The sequence below is a fragment of the Catharus ustulatus genome, chromosome 6, assembly GCF_009819885.2.
Source record: "Catharus ustulatus isolate bCatUst1 chromosome 6, bCatUst1.pri.v2, whole genome shotgun sequence".
Taxonomy (NCBI): domain Eukaryota; kingdom Metazoa; phylum Chordata; class Aves; order Passeriformes; family Turdidae; genus Catharus; species Catharus ustulatus.
In genome coordinates this window covers 49,169,251-49,188,688 of record NC_046226.1, presented here as the reverse complement: position 1 = coordinate 49,188,688, position 19,438 = coordinate 49,169,251, and the positions used below count along the sequence as shown (strand labels likewise).

The window sequence follows — 19,438 nt, the reverse complement described above, 5'->3', positions numbered from 1 at the left end:
TGTAAGAGTGACTCCCACATTTGCAAAGCTGTATTTACTTTCTCAATATTGTAAGGATTTAAGTATTTCAGATTTATGGCTTTCTCTGTGTTTATATATGATCTCACACAAAGAAGCCTAAAATATCATGGAGCTCCTGCTGGGCTATCTGGAGAAAAGGAGGCAGAATCTAAGTCTCTTCTTGAACCTGGAAGCAGGATTCTCTCCAATCTTTGGCTCCTTTGATTACCAACAAGATACATTAGCAGAAGGTATTAGAAATATCCCCTTCAACATCCTACTGTACAAAATCACTTAGAGGGAAGGAAATGGGAACACTGGAAATGCCCCCGCTGAGCAGAAGCCCCACTCTACCACCTGATCTAACTGACCTTCACAGAAGCCAAGGGCAGTTGCATTTTGAGCCACATGAAGACAAACTACACAGCCACAACAATGCTGTTCTGCATGCCAGACCAGGCACAGCTAGTTCCACTAATTATATCTTGTGTTTCAACTTCTGCAAACTTCCTGTCCCTGTGTCCATCTTTTTTTAAGGAAAAGGACCAAGTGCCATAATTGGTGCAGTCAACCCTATGTTTTGAGTGCAAGTCTCACAAAGTTATGGATAAAAAGCTTTATAACATTTTAAAGGTTTTAAAGCTCTGTAAGGCTTTCCACTGCATAAAGGAAAAAGTTGTCTGGTCACAGTTTCATAGGAAGTGACAGTTCAAATTTAGGGAGTTCTCACTTTCACTCCCATTTCCCCTTGTTCACTTCAGCACTGTTCTGAACAATTCACTTTGGGTCTAATAGTCTTTGTGTTCTTTGCAACCTGCCCCCTCCCAGCCTAAGGAAAATTATATTCACCCCTTCTGAGCTACAACAGCAGCAAAGCTGCTGCTGTGTTTCACTGAGGTGGTGCAATGCCCCATTTGCTTTTGCAAATATTATGAAAAGGGCTAAAACTCAAAAACATGGCTAAGCAGAAGAGTGCAGTTAAAGAAGAGAAATAGAAGAGTACGTAAGTATTGGGTTTGTGGCAGGAGGTTTGGTGGCAGGAGGAGACTGCAGGGGTTGCTTCTGTGGGAGGCTGCTCCCCTGTGCCCAGTAGAAGCAACAGGTCAAAGTGCCTCCATGCCAACACTATTGAGAAGGGAAAAAAAGACAACTGCAACAGCAAATGCAGCCAAAGAAAGGAGTGAGAATATGTGAGAGCAGAGGAAAGAGGGGCAAAGGCAAGGCATGATGAACTCAGCACAGCCCCCATTCCCCATCCAGCTGCATCAGTGGGTAAAGGAAGTAAAAATTCTGAAATGAAGTTAATCCCAGGAAGAAGGGAGGAGTAGAGGAAAGATGTCTTAAAATTTAGAGGTTTACTTCTCCTTACCCTATTCTGATTTGATTGGTAATAAATTGATTTCCCTGAGTTGAGTGTGTTTCACCTGTGATGGTAATTGGTGAGTGATCTCCCTATCCATACCTTGCTTCATAAGCCTTTTGTTAAATTGACTCTTTCCTGTCCAGCTGTGGGAGGGTAGTGATAAAATGGCTCTGGTCTGCCCCAGGTGTCCAGCTGGAGTAAACACACTACCATATATTAAGAGGAATTGAGACAGAGGTTTAGACCCTGTGGAATCAACACAGAAATCAGCTACTCCTTCACAGTTATTCAAATCAGCATATTTGCTCAGCTCTTACTTAGTCCTTACTCCTTTCCCATAGGACAGCCTGTCAGCAGGTAAAGAAAAAAAAAAAACAGCAAAGTATCTGAAAAATGCCCCTAAAGAAAATCAATTTCAAAATCAATGGTCTGAAGGTGCACGTGTCCTAATGAAGAGTGCTTGTTTTCACATGAGGCATGATGTCCTCCTGCCTACAGTGCCCAACTGCAGCCAGTAACTACCCCTCCTCCAGAACTAAAATTATCAAGAATATAATTCCTGAAATAATAAAAATAAATCTGCAGTTAAGCTCAATTTGATATGAATGCCTTATCTGCTGAAGTCAATTTTAAAGTCTCTTATCCTGACCCCTGAATTCCCACCTCACTCAGCTACAAATAGCTGGCAGCAGAGAGATCCTACCCAGAAACTGCCCAGATCAAGACAAGGAGGAGCCCCAGGATCCCTCGCCATAGGCTGCCATTGAGGAATCTGGGTATAAATCAGCACCTCACCCACACAGTGCTTTTGCAAGCCTCACTCCTCAGCCAGGTCTGCTGTACACAGGCTGCTTTGAATAACTTCGAAGAGGTGTGTTCCTGTTGTAACAGTGCTCACCTAAACAAGCTGAGTGTGGGAAGGCAGAAGGTAAATGCTACCCAGCAGCAGATCTCAGAGGGGATAGGGAGCTGTTCTCATGCCCCTTAGGCCTATCTGCCTTGCCTGAACTGGGTGAGAAGTGCTATCAGGATTCCTTTCATCAGCCTGGCTGGCAACCAGAGAAAGCTCCCACTGATTTTAGGTACAAGGAAGCTGTGCTCCAGCTGTGGCTTCAGGGAGGAGTGTATCAGGGTGCATGCAAAGTGGGACACATGGTAACAATAGGAATCATTAGAAAAATGGTAAAGAATTGCTTTCAGTCTTTTGGGTGGGCAATTGCTGGCTTCAGTGAAGTGTTGCATGCATTGCACACACAGAGACAGGTCAGTTTGAAAATCAGAGCAGGAAACCCAGTGGGAACATCCTTTCCCTGTGAGCTACTTTCACATTAGCAGAGAGAACCAAACCCTGGGTGGGGTGTGTTTGTGTGCTCAGCAGTTGTCAGCAGGCTGTCCAGAAGTAATGATCTCAGACAAAAATAACCCTGAAAGATCTTTCCAAATATAGTCCCTCATTATTGGTGCTGTATCAGTTTCATTTCAAGCTGTGCCTGGCAGTCTCTCTCTCATGTCCCCTTTAAGAGGACATTAACAGGCCTGAGGCACCAGGGCTTGTCTCTCGAAGTGTTTGTAAAACCTCACCCTATGCACCTGGAAGTGTCCATGCTCACACCACTAATTTGAGCCAGCTGGAACCAAGCTCTATTTTACGACCTGATTTAAAACTTCACTGGGTTCAATGACAGAGGGAAAGGAGAGACAATGTGAAGTATCTGATTTTCTTCCTCTTTTTGTCTTAGAAACCTTACTAGCTATCATACAATGTTGGCAAAATCTTTCCATTTACAAAGGAAGAGAATAGATGTACTTAGTGCAGTGCAAAAAAAAGAGCACAAAGCTATTGTCAGAGTGCATCCATAGACTGCTTGGAAGTGCTAAGTACATCATGGATGTAGAGCAAGCCTGGTTAGGGACTGAGAAATGGCCAGGTTTACTTCTGAGCTGTTTAGGGAATTCATGAAGCCTGCTGGCCAAAATAAGCCATTTTAAGGGATACAAGACTGCCTTAAAACAACTGAAGATAAATCTCAGTGACTTTGAAAGAAGACAGAGTTAGGCTGGCTTTTTGGATATGAAGGTAAGTTCCCACAATGCAGTCCTTGCAGCTCCAGCACCTAGAAACTGAGCAATCTCTTCCTCTGCAGACAGGGAGAGAGCCCAGAGGAGTGTGATCCCCACACAGTGCCAGTCCCAGCAAGTGTGCTTGTCCTGGAAAATAGCAGGGTGTCAACTACATTCAGACAAGAAATCTGTGGTTACTCAGCCTGGAGGGAATCACCCCCAACAAATCCCAGCAGCTGCACACCTGACCTACCAGAGATGATCAGGTTGCAGCTGCAAGTTGTAGGAGTCATAAGTGGGCAGGTGCTCCTTGTTGAGGTGAGCCAAGCTTAGGCTTGGATGGGATGCTAACGGTGCCCCTGCACTGGGTCACTGGTGGTGGGGGCTGCTGATGAAAGCCCAGCTCAGGGCACAGCTGTTGCTGCCACATGCTGTGGCTCCTCAGCATGAAGGAGCCATGAAGCAAGAAGCACTGTTTTTCCCAGGCTACTCCATCTTGAAGTCAAAATGCTGCTGAGGACAGTCACTGCAGGCTGTTTCCCACTGCACACATAAACACGCAAAGAGAGCCAGTACCATCAACACAGAGAGCCTTTTTGTGCATGAGTACAAATCTTAAAGAGCTTGGGTATGGTATTTCATGGCCTGGACCTTACTTCCCATTAGGGAAAACCCAGGGAGTTGGAAAAATGAACAATACACCACATTACTCTTGGCATCTGACCAGCATACCTGACTCAACATGCAAACAAACTGAAAAGCAAGAGGAAAAGGAGTTGGAAATCTCATTCTTCCATTAATCTGCTATGCAACTGTAAGCAAGCAATTAATTTCTTTGTTTCTTCAGCAATAACTAAGGTGTCAGACTTTTGCTCTGCAGGGATATATCAGTGCCTTCTCTCACTAATGCCATTAAATTGTAAAGTGCTTTCAGATATTTGGCTCCCAAAGCACTTTAGAAACGCATGATTAAATTACACCCAATTATAAACCAAAGCAGGTGATCTTGTGGAGGAAGGGATATTGCTCTGCTGGTGTTTTTCTGAGGCATTAATAGTATACAGAATGCTCGAGGGAAATCAAGGGGAACTGTACGTACAATTTAATTTCCAGTGTCCACTACAAATCTTCTATTTTCAGCCTGTTTTTGAACTTTCTTGAAGTACTTAATACTGCTTGCTGCACTGACATGGCACCTCATCATTTAAATCCACTGGATTGTAAATGCAGCCCTGTATGGCAAAAATCTTTCATGAGACCTCATTCTCAGAAAAGAGCTTATCTCCTCATTCTCCTTCAGTTTTTCTACCATCTCCCAGGTTTATGCAAATAAACCTTGTGAGTTGCCATTTATAATGAAGAATAGCAAATCAGTTCACGTCTATGTCCTGCTGGTCCTGCCTGAAGACAGGTAGGCTGTTATCAAAGGAATGTAGTGCAAGGCACCCCCAACCTAACTTCCCTCCATTTACAACTCTCCTACGCTTGCCTACATGCACAGAAGTTACTGAGATAATTTCAGAATCTGTAGAACCCAGCTCTAGAGCACTTCCACACAAGAACACAACTACAGCCATGTAAATGGAAGTGCTCTTTCTCAGCTGCACACATAGCCAAAGTACCATACCTATGGTCTAATAGATCAAGAAAGGCTGATTGGTAAATACAAATCCACAATTTGACACCTCATTACTCCTTTCAGTGAACCACTCATTCTGTCAATTTAATGTGCTGCCCATTACTCTTAATGGGATTAGAAGACTCAGAGCAGCATGTGGATAGGCTTCCAAAGAAATAGATGCCTAATCTTGTAATATGTATTAATATAGATTTAAAAAATATTACTATATTGTTTATTACACTAGGCACAGGCCAATCCAAAAAATTGTCTTTGATCTCACCATTTAGAGTCACTGCATTCTGCAATTCCCCAAACTGGGCAGATGGATCACTTACCATTTTGCCTTGATGAGCTGGGCCCTGTTCAGTTATGTTTGGGAACACTGCTGATTAGACATCCATGTTATGATTAGGCATGTGTAGGGAGCAACTGAACAAAGAGGAAGGCATTTACCTGACAGGATGACCTCTAAATGTTTAATTTAATGTGCTTTCAGGGACTTCTGGTCCAGAAAGACTGTCACACATCTGCATGTCATGGATTTCTTTGCTTCTCATTTAGGGAACAAATCCCAGTCAGACTGAAAATGTGCTACAAGAAAAATGACTTGTAACACCAATCTTCTATTCTGTCAAGACATGATGATATTACTGTCTGAGCACATGGATGTCCTGAATTTTAATTTTAACAGGATCTGTATAAAGTGCTATGTAATGGGCTACATACACAGGTAGCAAAAGGAAGCCTGGTCCTGAAGAGACAGCCAACAAATGGAAGGGATAGAAGAGGAGGTATTTTTGTATCTAATCCCCAGGTGAGCTACCTGAGGTGCAAAGCAGGTTAGTGACATATCCTAGGGCACACAGGGAGCCTGAGCTTAACCCCTAGTCTTGTGCTTACCTCTGTGTTTGGAGATGTTCCATTGTTCCTGTGAATCCAGAGGGTCAGTGTCCCCACTGTCATTGCAGACAATGACTCAGAAGTAGTATTTCCTCCCTGGGAGCAGGCCTGTGACAGGGTATTTATTGCTGTAGACCTTCTCTGTGCCTGTGAACCACACATCAGTACTGACATCACATTGCAGGACATCATAATACATCTCCTAGTTGTCTTCTGCATCTGAGCTGTGGTTTAGGGTCATGGTGTCTGGGACTCCTTCAGCCAGCTGCAGATTACTGGGTGGTCAGGGAAAGCTAAGAATTAATGAACAATTTAAGCACTAGTTTATTCTGTTTGGCTCCCTCCCTCTGTCCTTCTCTGGGGCAAAAATATTCACTTCCAAAGTCACTGTATATCTAAGAAAGTCCAGTAATTTCATGACCATAAGGCGCACCGGACTATAAGGCACATCCCCCTGGACCCGGCAGGGGCAGTGCCGCGGGCCCCTAGGCCTGCCTCCACCCAGCTGCCATGGCACTTCCGGCTCTCCCCACGGCTCACAGCTCACACTTCCGGTCTGGCAAATTTCGCAACTTTGTACATCAGATAAGGCGCACCGGACTATAAGGCGCACTTCTGGGTTCGAGGGAAAATTTTAGTCAAAAGGGTGCGCCTTATAGTTGTGAAATTACTGTACTTCCTTCCTTGATTTCTTCTACCCTGAGCAACCTGAGGGCCAATTTGTACTGTGTAATTACCTTCTGTTGAAAAAATAAGGCTGTTGGTTTTGAAAAGCATTCTCTGAAAAGATGAAAAGTACATAGGTCTGTAACCCCAGCAGATCACTGCAGTAATAGGAGTCTAAGGACCCAAGCCAGCCTGCCTCAGACCCACTGGCAATGGAAATGATGTCACCAGATTGCTGAGAGGACAGACACTGTTGTGTCAGTGCTATTATGGGGATTTGCCTGTTCAAATAATGACGTGAAAAACAAGGTAGCATTGGGAGTGTCTGGAACAACAACTGCTTCACCCTTACCCTCCACATTGAACAGAGTAAATAAAGCCCCAGCAGTACCATCCTAATTCCCTGGCTCTGAGCCATGCTGCTTCCAGGCTTGTGTCAGCTAACATGAAGGAGGGAGTTGGGAAACACAATGAAGAAGTAGGAAAGTCTTTTCTGACCAGGGGGTCTTTTTCCCTTTGAATGGAAACATTTTGGATTGCTCCCATGGCCTTTTTTGGATAAAGGGTTGTATCATTGGAAGCATTTGGATTTTTTTTTTTAAAGAACAAACCACAACCTTCATAACCCTAGTACTGATGCAGAAATTGTGTGTAATTTCCATTCAGCAAAAGAGTACTTCCTGTCAGTACCCCAAGGTGATAGAGTTTTCTTAATACTGTACCTGCAGCTTGCATGTTAATGTTGTAAAGGACATCTCTGCAACTCTCCTTGAGGATAATGCAGATCAGGTCAGAAACAAATCACTTGGTGCTGTGGATCTGGACTGGGAATGGTTCTTGTCCTCCCTCTTTTTGCTACACCACTGGTGGTGGTGGGGAGCACTGTCCAAGACAAATGCAACTATAAAGTTCTGCTTCCTGCCTTGGGCAGCAATGAAACAAACCCGAACTTTGAGCGCAACAGGGGTATCTGTGGCTACAGGAGCTACTTGTACAGAATCAGCCCGATAGAAAAATGCTTCAAAGACACCAGTGCTGGATATTTCTTCAGTCTACAAAGGCAATGGCAGTTTTGTCCCCAGCAAAGTGCACACAGATGGCATGGCCTGGGAGATTCCACATAACCTCATGCTACAGCTCATTAGTTTGATCATCTTGAAAGCTGAGGGAAAACAGCTGGTGTGATACAGACCAACTCGTGCAATTTAAACGGAGAGGTACCTTCTTACAGTGGGACTCATTCTGCAAGGTTCTGTGGAGCCTGAGTTCATGTAGATCTAAAATAAAAAAAACCCAAAAACAACAGGAAATCATATAAATTGCTGTTAACATTCATAGAAACGAGCTCAACATCCATGTCAATATAAATTGCACCCTAGATAGGGCAGTGTTGGGACCTCAAGCATTGTCTTTATAACCCGCGGCCATTCAAGGTTTAATCAAGAATAATTTCTCTTCACCTAACATGAACTGCAGTTGCATGCTTGAAAAATTCTGCTTCTCACGGTGAATCACAGAGCCTCCCCAATGTTTTATGGTTTGTTGAGCACTGATGCTCCCCCTGTGAAGGGCTGGGTTGTGCAGCTGACAAACCTGTGTGCACAGAAGTCCCTCTATCACCACTGAGGGGCCTATAAAAAGGCTTGCCATAAAAACAGTGAGCAGTTACACAGGGCGTTGTGAACCTGAAGCTCTGCATGAGTTTTCTCCAAGAGGCAACTTTTAAACTGAAGTGACAACTTGTGATAAAGGTGATAAAGGCCAAATGGCAACTCCAGCCTCCAAAACCCTGAAGCTGTATTTCATCAGAAGCCCAACAAAACACTAATTGCAGGATTTCTGCTCTGACAGCACACAGCATAGAAGCTCACAGGAAATATGCATGAAGGCATGGTGCTGTCCCAGCACAAACCACCATGTGGCTCTTCAGCCACATAGTCAGATCAAACCTGGGTGGGAATAAAAGAAAACAGAGAGAAAAAATTAAAAAAATAAGAAAATGACAGATTGCACAGAAAGATACAGCCATTTTTCAGTCTGTTGAGTCACACCAGAAAATGTAAGAAGAACCCTTCAAACTGTTTCAGCAGAAGGCACTACATGTAAGGGTTAAGATGTTGTTAGCTCTTCTCTCAATGGTTGTGCAACTACAAGAAAAACATTAATGCAATCAACTGCTTTCTGATGAGCACCTACTCAGGACAATTTCAGGTGAGGTGGGTGGAATAAGAATATTTTAAAGTCATGTAAAAAATGTGCCCAAAAAGAGTGTAGTTTACATATAACACATATAACACATGAATGAGAACAAAAGATGATGCCTCATTTGATGATTTTACTGTCTAAATTCTGCCACAAGTAGTTTTGTATAATGTCTGTTTCTTACAGGACTTCTCATACTTTTCAGCACAGTACTTCATGGTGCCATGCCACACCAGAGCATTTTGTCTGAAGCCTACAGTCTCTCTGGGATTTTTGATGTTTATTTGATGATATAATAACAAAGCCATGCCCCATGGATCTGTTGTGTAGTTCCAAAATGGAGACTGAGAAGAGAAATGACCATTTTTCATACTGGCCACTTGGATGTTGCTTTCTGAGGCTTCCTCAGAAACCTGAATGTCCTTTTGCTCTAGTCATGAATCACCTATTCCTGCTGGCCTTACTGCTACTGAGGACAGCCAGCACCATGCTTTGTCACCTGGGAGTATCTAAGACAAAAAGCCTGAATTTTCTAATTAATAATTCAGCAAACAAGTTCTAAACAATAAAGATTTAGATGCTTTGCTACCTCAATTAGTAAGGTAGCTAGGGATTTCATGGCAGGTCATTCTCATTTGTGTCTTCATTCTCAAGACATAATTAGTGTACTTGAAGCATGACCTCTGCTAATATTACTTCAGCTTTTGGTGCCAGAATGCTGAGTGCTCACTGAGGGCCTGAAAGAATTACAATCCTGTCTCAGTAATACCACATATTTACAGCAAATGGCTGTTTCAAACATGATGGTTTGTTTACTGTAGCACCAACTGTCCTAATCCATCTTAGACTACTGAATCCATCCCAGAAATCAGAAAATCCTCCAAAGTGACCTCTGTAACCACATGTGTGGAAAAAAACAACTATTGCACCTTTAAACCTGACACACTCATTCAGGGGACACATTAGCAAGGATAGCAGAATGATTTAAATTTGGCTCAAGGATTGCACAACTGTGTACTGCTCTCCATCTCCTCTCAGAACCTCTGAAAACTGAAGAAAACACAGTTGAGCAGTGATGATTAATGCTTTTTTTGGTGCAAGATGAATCTGATAAAAGTTTACAAAATGTGGTATTTGTTAAAAACAAAAGAAAGTAACAGCTGACAGGAGTTCCAGCTAGATGGATATTGCAGGTCTTACCTGAAGGTGACATTGCTAGAATTCCTTCCTCTAATAACTCTGCTTCTCCCATACCAGCTTCACTCATGGCTTGGGTTCAGAAGTATTATTTGTCTGTAAGTGGTACTAGAGATAGACATCTTGGTGCATTTTGCCTATTTTTTGGTGTCCTCAACTCATGTCTCTAATTTGTATCCTTACAGAACATCTCCACAGTCTGGTTCCCTTCCAGGCTAAACCAGGACTGGAGTTGAAAAATCCACCACCTTCAGCAGTTCTGAAGTCTCTGTGAAAGCAGGAGAGTCCACAGTGTGCAGATATGAACACAGAGCTTGTCCCATTTCAAGATGCCAAACCTGCAGGGTCTTGGGGTATAAAAAGAGCCTTAATAAACACAGAGCAAATTCTGTCCAGCAAAGCAATGTGGTTCCTAACATGGCACATAAGGGAGACACTGTTTCAAGGTTGGCCATTTAAGAAAAAACTCAAACATTCTGGCACAGAATCATCTGGGAGTCTGCTATGAGCACTGCCCACTACTCATTTTCCACATGTGTTTAGAAGAGGTGTTTAGCATTAAAGGTTTACTTCTGTCCCTTCCTAGCTGGCTGGTGAACTCTGCAGTACATTTCCTACAACCTGTTTTCTATGACTTTGAGTCCCTTGTGTCTCTTCTTGTTTAATAAATCCCTCCTACAGTCCTGTGGGAAGTAGTCAGGTGCTATGTGGACTGGGATTAGGGAATGTGCTTACTGACTTGCAAGATCCTATTAATGGTCTTCAAGTTTATGTGCCAAAGATTACAGTACCCATAATTAATAGTAGTTTAAAAAAACCCCAGATCTTGCTTTTTGCTCTTTAGTCCACTTTCCAGCACCCTCCATAATATAGGAGAAGAACAAAAGATGGACTTTAAAAAGCTGTATGTTTTCAATCAAAATAATAGGGAGTTGTATATCCAAATACGAGTCTTGCTCTGAAATTCTCAGCTAAAATGCAACAACCTTCCCCCTGGCACCACAAAAATCATCCAGTGCAGCATGCCAGAACAAACTTGATGCTAATGGCTTTTATACAAAACTCTCATTTGAGCACAGAGGTCATAAGGAATACAGTGCATATGGGCAGAGGGATTCTCCTCTCCTAATGTGAGATAATGCAAGTCCTCAGACAGGAGAAGAATCATAGCTCCAGGCTTTAAATTGTTTTTTTGTTGTCTTCTGATGTAAAGGAGCCCAAATGCTTTCCCATCTAAGTAACTAACCTCAAGGCTTCCATCTACTACATAGAATTATCTGGTTTTTTTAGCTATACTGCCTTCCACACTTGGCAATTTTTTTCCTGAATTATGTGCAAGTACTAAGGCCCACTTCAATATCTATTACAGGATTCCATCAATAGTTTAGGATATTTATTAATGGCATTGACAGTCTTTTGTCCGTAAAATGTTTTAGTCATATAGAGAAAGAAGTCTCTGTAACTGGACAAAATAAAATCTGCTCATTTCTGAGGCTACTGTAATCCTTTGGAGTTTGTCTGTGGTATTGATCAGTTCAGAACTAGGCACAGATTCTTTACTACTAAAAATCCAGTATTAAAATAAAAGAATGTAAGCAACTTTTGTTAATCTCACTGGAATTTTCTCTTCTTTTAAAAGGGTTGATGAGCATAGTAACATGTATGACAAACTATATTCATGGCATACATTAGAGCCTTTGGCAACCTCTATGTGAACCTTAAGTACTACCTACACCTCAGAACACCTTCATCGCATTGATTTCTGATGTTTGCAGATGCTTAATTCCCACTACCTGGGAATCTCTGTGTCCTTGTTTTAATAGTTACATAGGGATCACTAATTTAATTTTTTTATTGCTTTTGGACTGAGATTAACCAAGAAGATGAAAAGGAGAGAGAGAAAGAGAGAGAAGGGGAAATAAAATCCAAGAGGTGGTTTCAGTTGCTTATTACCCTCTAAATGAGGCCCAGCCTGTCCCTGAGCAGTGACTGGCAGCCCCCAGCCATTTCTCCCCAGTTTATATACTAAGCATGATAGTCTATGGTATAAGAATATCCCTCTGGTCAGGTTGGGCCAGCTGTTCTGGCCATGCTCCCTCACAGCTCTCTTATGTGCCTGCTCACTGGCAGAGCATGGGAAACTGAATAATCCTTTAATAAGAGAAAACACTACTTAGCTACAAAATTCAAAGCAGCATTGTACTAACTACTAAGAAGAAAATTAACTTTATCCCAGCTGAAACTAGGACAATACCACGAGTGACTGCAATTTAATTAATATGAAATCCCAACATTTTGAATGAGACAGAGGAAAGAATCCAAGAAAGAACCAAAATATTAACAGAAAAAGAAGAGCAACAGTCTTGTTAGTCAGATGCTGCTGCTGATAGGAACACTCCCATGTGTTGCACAAGCTGTGTTATGGATCATACGGCTGCTATCTGATGGATACAACAAAATCAGTCACTTGTTCAAGTCAATTCTGGTCTAATTCAGGAAAAAGCAGTCAAAATTAGCCAAATCCATAAGTGTGACTTTCAGAGGTGCTGAATGTTCTGGCCTCTCATTGTTGCTTGTGGTTAACAAGCCACTCAAGCAACTTTTGTGAGACGCCTCTCTCAGAGGCACTACATAGAGGAAAATCAAATTAGTACAGAACACACACAATTTATTAACTCCAAATTGTGTGCATGTGTTATATTTGTCTTGCAAAGAAATATATGTATGTATAGCAGGAAGTCAAGGAGGGTAAATTATGTTTAGATTAATTCATGGTCACGATGCTTTTCTAAAGACTATTTCTTTGCTACCTACTTCCCTTGGTCATTTCAAATGTTTAAACATTTCAGTTATTGCACTTATTCCCAAGATGAGCTCTTTCTGCAGTGCATTACAGGGCAACTCAGAAATTTCTTCCCTACCCCACAAGAAGTTTGGACAAAAATGTGAAGCTTTAGGTGAAAAATGATGTACAGTAATTTCACGATTAGAAGCCGCACCTGATTATAAGCCGCACTTCGAGGTTCAGACCAAAATTTTAGTCAAAATGGTGCGGCTTATAATCATGAAATTACTGTACATTGTTTTAAGCTGTTGATTTTCTTTCTTAAATGTTTCAATAGCCCAGACTTGCTATTTGCCTTGTATATCCTCTGATGCACTCTGGTCTTCGGAATGGGGACTATAAAATTGCTTTCAATGGGGATCGAATATAGGAACAAGAGATCTCACAGAATAGTTTGAGCTGGGACTTCTAAAGCTCATCTAGTCCAATCCCCTTACAATAAGCAGGGACAGCTTCAACTAGATCAGGTACCTGAAATGTAACTTCCACAAGACAATTCAGCAGTGTTTCCTAACTGAATTTGTTTTTCATAGAATGGTTTTGGTTAAAAGGAACCTTAAATATCATCTCCTTCTGATCCTCTTCCATGACTAGGGACACTTCCCCCTAGACCAGGTTGCTTAGAGCTTCATCCAACCTGGTCTGGAACACTTCCAGGGATGGGGCATGCACAGCTTCTCTGGGCAACCTGTTTCAGTGTCTCATCATTTCCACAGTATGGAATTTCTTCCTAATGTTAATCTAATCATACCCTTGAAGCCATTGCCCCTTTTCCTATCACTACATTCCTCTCCAGACACAGTGATTTTTCAGATTCAGCACAATGGCTCCACTGTCTTTTCTCACCATGGTTTTGGTTGTAATGCAGTCACTGTATTTCTCCAACACCATGTTTTCTTCCTCTGTCTCCTCCATGCTGTCCTTGATGTGACTTTGGGCCTTGGCTTTGCCTTGGAAGGGACCTCGATGCTTGCAGTGCATTTGGTTCTTCACAGTGACACTGTGTGTTGCAAAAAGCTCGAGGACAGATTCTTCAATAATTAGAGAATCTGGAAAGAACAGAAGACATTTGAAGGCTGCAGCTGCAAATGTAACTTAACACCTATCTTGTATCTGCGAGTTCCCAGAAAAAGTGGTCCGAAACTGGGCCACTCATACACTCCTTCACGTTTTTACTATCAGAATTTGGTATTTTATGAAAGTCTTCAGGGACACTTATGCTTTGACTGATCATGTTTTGAAACAGATGATTTAGTTATGTTTCTTGTACAGTGAGTCACCTGCCCTCCTTTAGTTGTTCACCTCAGCAGAAAAAGAGGGAGCTCTGGGAAGTAGCAAATCCCAAAGCCCCACATTTCCCCAGGACTTGGAGATTTGATTCCAGGCAGTTTCTCAGTTTTATAAAGCATCTTTCTACTGTTCTTCCTTGAAGCCCCATGGGGATATATACCAAAGATTATGATAAAGATAGTAGAATCAGTGTTGGTAAAGAAAATACTCCCTCATTTATAGCAGAGTTATATGAGGGCTTGATAAGGATGTCTTGCACACAATAATAAAACCCAAAACAAAACCAATGGGTTTCCAATACCTGAAGGGAGCCTATAAGAGATAGGGTAAAATTATTTACTATGGCATGTAGTATCAGGACAAGGTACAAAGGCTTCAAACTTAAAGAGAGTAGGTTTAGATTAGATATTAGGGAGAAACTCTTTAGTGCGAGGGTGGCGAGGCACTGGAACAGGTTGCCCAGAGAAGCTGCAGATGTCCCATCTCTGGAAGTGTTCAAGATCACAGGAAGGATGGGGCTCTGAGCAACATGGTCTAGTGAAAGAGTGGAATTAGGTGATTTTTAAGGTCCCTTGCAACCTGAGCCATCCTATGATTCTAAACATATTTGTAGTTTTTAATTTTTTAAATTTATTTTTGTCACACAACATGTAGTTTTAGAAATCACAATTCTCTGCTGATACTCAGGAAAACCCACTCTCCATATACCAAAGCTGTGCTGTGGACGTATTTTCACTGCAGCACAGGTGTGATAAACATTCAGTGCAGCAGACACAGCACCTGTACTCCTGTTTGTCCTGCTTGCGGTCTTATCCGTGCTGCCTTGCTCCAGCTGGAGGAAGAGGCTTTTTGCCACACTGAATGCCCATCTGGCGCCATCTGCCTGCCAAGAGCAGAGCGATAAAAATAAAATAAAAATAAAATTAAATAATAATAATAAAAACATTGGTCTCGCTCTGTTTCAACTGTAGATAAAGAAATAGGTGAATAAATAAAAATTTCCTAATAAATAAATTCTTGCTCACTGACTTAGCAACTTAAAACCAACCAGTACAACTGTTGGATTTTCTCCCCCTGGGAACAAAGAAGCAGCAGGAAGAGGTTTTGCTTGTGCACACAGATAAGCCTGTAAAATGCTACTGGCCCAGGTGAGGAGAGCTGGTGAAGCACTGATTCTGCAGGTGTTTGTGTACACCTGGTGAAGAACAGGAAGGACACAGGGTGACTGTGTCCTCTGGCAAGTCTGCCCCTGCTGCTGCTCTCCCAGTCTGTCAGTGATGAGTTTGTGAATGGTTCCCTGCTTCACTATCCAAATCCTTTTCAAGCCCATCACCCGACAAAAAGATTGAGGCAGGAAACAACACAGACTGCAACGAACAGAATATCCAACAGTGTCCCTGAATCCTCTGAACAAAGTTTCCTGCCCTAAGATGTCTAAGCTGCCAGGATTTCTGGCTCCTACTCAGGTGAAGTGATCCACAGACAAAATGAATTCAGTATTATGTGGATCTGTGCATCTGCCTAGATGAGGCATGAGGGTGTGCATTCGCATGCAGAGGACACATTTACTGATTACTCTGATTTTCAGAGACCAGGAGAGGGAGAAGGGTGGGTGGTGAGAAGCCAGCCTTGTAGGAAACAGTGTGAGCCTACAGGCTGAGAAAATGGGTTAGAAAATGTGAAAGCATCTTCACAGGACACTGCAAAAGAAAATTTTGACAAAGCCAAGATCCAAAGCCAAAAGTAGTAAGACTGACACAGTAGTAGCACGAAAAGGGTATGAACTGTTCTTGTCTGATCTGTCCATTTGTCCTGTTAGCTAGAAGCCCTTTATCAACACCAGGCCAAGTCCCATTAGGGTTTTGCAGCCTTGCATTATACTGATCATCCCATGGGCATTTTACCTATATGCCTTCCTGAGCCATTTTCCTCCCAGCTTTGCATGGGAGGAATATGCAAATATGTTGCATCCCAATGCAGTTTGCCAGGATCCCCAGTGAAAAGTATCAACTTCACACTTCATGGTTGCAAATGTCATGGAATCATAGAATAGCTCAAGTTGAAAGGGACCTAAAAGGATAATTGATTTTAATTCCTTGCTCCTTGTAGGACTACCCAAAACTAAACCATATGACTAAAGATAAACCAGACACTCCTTAAACTCTGACAGGTTTGGTACTATGTCTCTGGAAAAAATCCCAATGGAAGCATATGAACAAAAACTGTTCAGAATTATCAGCTGAGCACTTCAAACACCAAGAAGGTGTTTAGCAGCAAGCAGATTTCCTAACAAAATGGACAGATCACAGGATGAAAGTGGTTTAGTAAATTGGAAGAAATCTTGTGAAGGAAGGGGGATGGAAAAAGGTTGTTCCCAAGTAGTTTTTACTGTCCTTTATGTGTATTCATTGAAGGGAATGCAGCTGTAGGAATCCAAAACCTGAACTTGAAAACTGTCCCTTGGCACTGCTCCATTCCCATAGCTAGTCCAGAGGAGCTGTCAAACCAGCCAAACACTTCCTCTACTGCCTACACAATATTTGTATCTGAACCTGGACTCTGATGGGCAAAGATGAATAATTAACTAAGACACCAGACTATAATTTCAGTGTGCACAGGAGTCAGGCAGCTCAGACACAGCTTCCAGGTTGGCTGTGCCACAGAAGTGATTTTTGTCATGGAGCAGTGACCAGGGATGGCCCCCACCTTACACTGGTCCCTTCAGACCACCCTGGCCGTGGCCCACAGAAGGACTCAGACACCAGGCCTGGGACCCATCCTGCAGGAGCCTGACATAGAAAATGCAGGAGCACCCTCACAGGGACACATCAGGGGTGGGCACTTGGGCAGATCCATTCTCCATGCAAGCAAATCCACCTGCCCTCACAGCTGAGCTTCTTTTGGCCCTTGAAGTTTCCTTCCTACCATACCACCAACAGAATGTTCAGCTGTTACTGAACTTGTGAGTGATGCACTGCTATCATTTTATCCTCCTTCTATGTAGTTCATTTCAAAATGGTCTTAAAATGCATTTAATGGAAAGCACCTGGGCAAGGTTCAAAGCTGGTCCACATCTAGCAGAAGTCACCTCAAAGACTAGCAGCCACTAAAATCCACACCCTAACTATGAAATTTTCCTTCAGCCTATGCTGAGAGCATGAAGTTAAACTTTCCAACTTTTGTTCCTGGTTTTCTTAACAGCTGTGTGTATTTCTGTAAAGATCATAGACTTAACTTTACAGCATCAATAATGCTACTGCAAAATTAATTCACAAAACAAATGTGATATTAAATATTTACCAGCCTCCTGTTGTGCTGCTGGTCCTCAGCAGACTGCAGTCAAGTCCAAGTCCCATGGGTCACTTTAAAGAATCAGGATAAGAATTAATTAGGGTAATCCTGAATAAAATAAATCATGTAATATATTTTACCAGCCTGGTTTATGTGACAGGTGTAAGAACTTAAATGGAAGATTTACTACCACTTCATACAGCAAAAAGTCCTTCATTATTACCTTCATACTACCAATAGAAGGTACAGACTAACAGCTTATTCCATGTTAATCAATAAAACGACTGCAGATTAGTGTTATTTTACAAGTCTCCTAGGTGTTCCAGCAAAGCAGTACTGCTCCATTGGAGAGTTCACTGAAAAACAGTGTAAAGACTAAATATTCCTCCTCCTCTTCCTCTGTTGAGTCATCCCCACTTACCTCCCACAGCTGCACTGGCACTGCTGTACTGCCCATGAGGGTCACTGCCTTGTGCATCCTGTGATCACTGTGCAACCCTCCCCAGTCACTCAGCTCAGCAGCATTAAATGGTAAACTCTGCTCTCTTCCCTTCTTGCCTCCTGGTGTACTCAGGAGACCTCTCTATCACTCATCCATTCTTCATCCCCTTCAGGGTGACACTTTTCAGGAGTTAGTGCACACTCCAGGCAGGCTTTTCTCTTCCCCTTCACGTGGGTGTTCTTGAGATTGCTGACAAACTGAAGTGGAACCCCTAGGAAATGGGAAGGGATGGGCAAGAAAAAAATGGCACACACATGATAAGTACATTATAAGTACATATAAGCAAGTACATTATAAATCAAAGCAGGTGTATTTGTCTTTGCAGGATATAACATGGACTCCTGTGCAAGAGAGATTCCAGGCTTGGGACTTTACTGTGAAAAGGAGGTCTTGATGCTTCTCTGCTTGCCTGTCACACTAGATTAACAAGACTGTGGATTCCAATTTTGTCAGCCCAAGCTTTGGGGGTTTGTGTTTTTGCTTTATGGATTTTGCAGCTCAAACCTTGCTGTCTCATATTTGATCCACCCACTGTGCAAAGATGTTTACTTTCCATCACTTATGATCAATGAAGAGCAGAGTGTTCTGTACTAGACCTCCGGTCTTAATACCCAAGCCTTTAAAGTAACTGGGCTGAACACACTTAATTTTCACAGTGTGGGCCAATCCATCATCAGTTGAATCATCATTCATACTTATCATCCCACTTTGACTCTTTCCCATGGAACTTCTAAGTGAAGCTTTGCACTTTCTTTACCGGGGGATTCCAAGCACTGCTGTCAGCTGTTCACTTTTAGTGGTTCCTGTTCTGTCAGGAGTTAGGGAGCACATCTGTTAAAATAAAAAGACAAACATGCAAAAAGTCAAAAGACAAACAGTCTTATTTTTAGTTCTTGATATCCAAATTCTTACACTGAACTACACTCAGCTTCAGTAGAAATTAAGATAACTATAGCTCATAATGCTCACTAAAAGCTGCATGTAATCCTATAAAGTTGTTTACCAACAGACACACTGCTTTTCTGTTCACTTCTTCTGTCCCAGCTCTGCTCTTTTTTTGTCTCCTTGTCATTGTAAAGTAAATGGTTTCAGGCAACTGCAGATGACATCTGCAAGCATACCTGGAACCATTTGACAAGTTGAAGGCTGACTACCACATTACTGCTTTACCTTCCAAGAATGCTGCAGTGCCTTACACAGGATCACTATTTGTTTAAGTAAGGTAATCTACCACACTACCAAAGAGCCTGTGTCCAAGCCCTGCCTAGGGCTTAATCAAAAAGGTAAGTATTGTATTTAAAAGATGATGCTTATGGCAAAGCTCATCTTAGAGAGATGGTCCTGCTGCAATAAATGGTAAGGCAGGCGGGCAGCATCACTGTTACTCAGCACTGATTAAAAGCTAGTTTGCTGCATAAAATGTGGTTGGTTTTCTTACAAATAGCAGACATTCATTTGTTTGGTCATAGGAAGCACATGCAGATGAAAAAAAGATCATTC

General features: G+C 42.3%; 1 long non-coding RNA gene across 1 annotated transcript in view; it reads right to left on the bottom strand.

The window, feature by feature from the left end:
- The window catches only part of LOC116997440, a 39,295-nt gene that overhangs the window by 11,605 nt on the left and 8,252 nt on the right, over positions 1-19,438 (bottom strand). Inside the window, exons 2-9 of the long non-coding RNA XR_004418185.1 lie at positions 18,696-18,769; positions 17,858-18,149; positions 17,446-17,507; positions 14,926-15,028; positions 13,702-13,904; positions 10,014-10,348; positions 7,334-7,888; positions 5,946-6,092 (exon numbers count right to left, since the gene is read on the bottom strand). This is a non-coding gene — a long non-coding RNA (uncharacterized LOC116997440). The remainder of the gene's footprint in view (positions 1-5,945; positions 6,093-7,333; positions 7,889-10,013; positions 10,349-13,701; positions 13,905-14,925; positions 15,029-17,445; positions 17,508-17,857; positions 18,150-18,695; positions 18,770-19,438) is intronic.